The following is a 3,038-nucleotide window of genomic DNA, read 5'->3' on the forward strand; positions in this document are numbered from 1 at the left end:
ATTTTTGTATTTTTTTTTTTTTGTAGAGACAGGGTTTCACCATGTTGCCCAGGCTGGTCTCGAACTCCTGGGTTCAAGCGATCCTCCCGCCTTGGCCTACCCGAGTGCTGGGGTTACAGGTGTGAGCCCCTGTGCCTGGCCAAGGGTTGCAGTTTTAATCAGAGAAATCAAGGCAAGCCTAATTGAGAAGGGGGCATTGCAAGACTGGAGTCAAGTTATTTGAATTTGCAATTTTATTATTACTATAGCTGATATGGTTTGGATCTGTGTCACCACCCAAATCTCATGTCAAATTGTAATCATGAGTGTTCAAGGTGGGGCCTTGGTAGGAGGTGATTGGCTCATGTGGATGGATTTCCTCTTGATACTGTCCTCATGATAGTGAGTTCTGGAGATCCTGTTGTTTAAAGTGTGTGGCACCTCCCCAGCCTCACTCTTGCTCCTGTTGCCACCATGTAAGACGCCTCCGTCCGCCTTTGCCTTCTGCCATGACTGGAAGCTCCTTGAGGCCTCCCCAGAAGCAGAGGCTGCTATGCTTCCTGTACAGCCTGCAGAACCGTGAGCCAATGAAACCCCTTTTCTTTATAAATTACCCAGTCTCAGGTATTTCTTTATAACAGTAGGAGAATAGACTAATACAATAGCTAAACGTTCTTTCATATATTTATTCTTTTTTTTTGTGATGGAGTCTCTCTCTGTCACCCAGGCTGGAGGGCAGTGGTGTGATTTTGGCTCACTGCAACCTCTGCCTCCTGGATTCAAGCAATTTTCCACCCTTAGCCTCCGGGGTAGCTGGGACTACAGGTGTGCACTACCACGCCTGGCTAATTTTTGTATTTTTAGTGGAGACGGGGTTTCGCCTTGTTGGCCAGGCTGGTTTCAAACTCCTGGCCTCAAGTAATCCACCCGTCTTGGCCTCCCAAAGTGCTGGGATTACAGGCGTGAGCCACCACGCCTGGCCCACATACCTTGATGTACAAATACTTTATTGGTTCCCAGTTTCTATGTGCACTAGAAGATGGGAGGTCCTCTTTCTGCGCCTATTACAGCTGTGGCTTTCGGTCCCAAGCAGCATCTGAAGCGGGTAGCAGCTCCACAGCATTGGATGCTGGATAAATTGACTGGTGTGTTTGCTGCTCGTCCATCCACTGGTCCCCACAAGCTGAGAGAGTGTCTCCCTCATATTTTCCTGAGGAACAGACTTAAGTACGCCCTGATAGGAGACAAAGTAAAGAAGATTTGCATGCAGTGGTTCATTAAGGTAGATGGCAAGATTCGAACTGATATAGCCTACCCTACTGGATTATGGATGTCATCAGCATTGACAAGATGGGAGAGGATTTCTGTCTGATCTATGGCATCAATCGTTGCTTTGCTCTACATCATATTACACCTGAGGAAGTCAAGTACAAGTTGTGCAAAATGAGAAAAATCTTTGTGCGCACAAAAGGAATCCCTCACCTGGTGATTCACGATATTCATACCGTCCGCCACCCTGATTCCCTCATTAAGGTGAATGACACCATTCAGATTGATTTGGAGACTGGCAAGATCACTGCTTTGAAGTTCGACACTGGTAACCTGTGTTTGGTGACGGGAGGTGTTAACTGGGGAAGAATTGGTGTGATCACCAACAGAGAGAGGCACCCTGTATCTTTTGACACGATTCACGTGAAAGATGCCAACAGCAACAGCTTTTCCATCATTTTTGTTATTGACAAGGGCAACAAACCATGGATTTCTCTTCCCCGAGGAAAGGGTGTCCGCTTCACCATTGCTGAAGGGAGAGACAAGAGACTGCAGCCAAACAGAGCAGTGGGTGAAATGGTCTGTGGGTGGCATGTTAGATCTTTGTATGTAATTAAAATTAATATGGCATGATTAAAAAATAAGTAAAAATACTTTATTGGTAGAAAGTGCTAACGATCTATCTGAGGCTTCTGTGAGTCATAATCTTTTTGCTGGTGGAGGGTCGTGCCTTCAGATTGATGGTTGCTGACTGATCAGGGCAGTTGTCGCAAGGCTAGAGTGACAATTTCTTAAAATAAGACAACAAAATTTGCCGCGTTGATGGACTCCTTCGCAAAAGATTTCTCTGTAGCATGCAATGCTGTGTGATAGCATTGCATATAGAACTTCTTTCAAAATTGGAGTTGATCCTCTCAAACCCTACCACCTTTTTATCAACTATGTTTATAGAATATTTGAAATCCTTTGCCGTCATTTCGACAATGTCATAGCATCTTCACCAGGAGTAGATTCCATCTCAAGAAACCACTTTCTGGTTGGGCGCAGTTGCTCATGCCTGTAATCCCAGCACTTTGTAGCTGGGATTATAGGCACCCACCACCACATCCAGCTAATTTTTGTATTTTTAGTAGAGATGGGTTGGGGGTGGGGTTGCACCTTGTTGGCCAGGCTGGTCTTGAACTCTTGCCCTTAAGTGATCCTCGGCCTCCCAAATTGCTGGGATTACAGGCGTGAGCCACCATGCCCGGCTGGTGATTCATTTTTGCATGTGGTATGACATAGCAAACATTATTTTTCCTGAATATTTGTATTATTGTATCAGGTTGTATTGACAGCATTTGTTAAGCATTTTATGCCATTACTGCTTATTGACAGGGTCTCACTCTGTCACCCAGGGTGGAATGCAGTGGCATAATCACAGCTCACTGCAGCCTCCACCTTCTGGGCCCAAGCAGTCCTCCTACCTCAGCTTCCCAAAGTGTTGGGATTATAGGCGTGAACCACTGTGCTGGGCCTGTTTTTTATTTTTTATTTTTAATTTTTTTTGAGACAGTCTCACTCTGTATCTCAGGCTGGAGTGCAGTGGTGTGATCTCGGCTCACTGCAACCTCCACCTCCTGGGTCCAAGTGATTCTCCTCCCTTAGCCTCCCGTGTAGCTGGGATTACAGGCATGTGCCACCATGCCCAGCTACTTTTTGTATTTTTAGTAGAGACAGGGTTTCACCATGTTGGCCAGGCTGGTCTTGAACTCCTGACCTCAAGTGATCCACCCACCTTGGCCTCCCAA

The 3,038-nt window shown here is 46.1% G+C and overlaps 1 pseudogene; it reads left to right on the forward strand.

Moving 5' to 3' along the window:
* The first annotated feature begins 1,057 nt into the window (after positions 1 to 1,057).
* Positions 1,058 to 3,038, forward strand: part of LOC105541352 — a 65,958-nt pseudogene continuing 63,977 nt past the window's right edge.

The sequence above is a fragment of the Mandrillus leucophaeus genome, unplaced genomic scaffold (genome assembly GCF_000951045.1).
Source record: "Mandrillus leucophaeus isolate KB7577 unplaced genomic scaffold, Mleu.le_1.0 Scaffold238, whole genome shotgun sequence".
NCBI lineage: Eukaryota > Metazoa > Chordata > Mammalia > Primates > Cercopithecidae > Mandrillus > Mandrillus leucophaeus.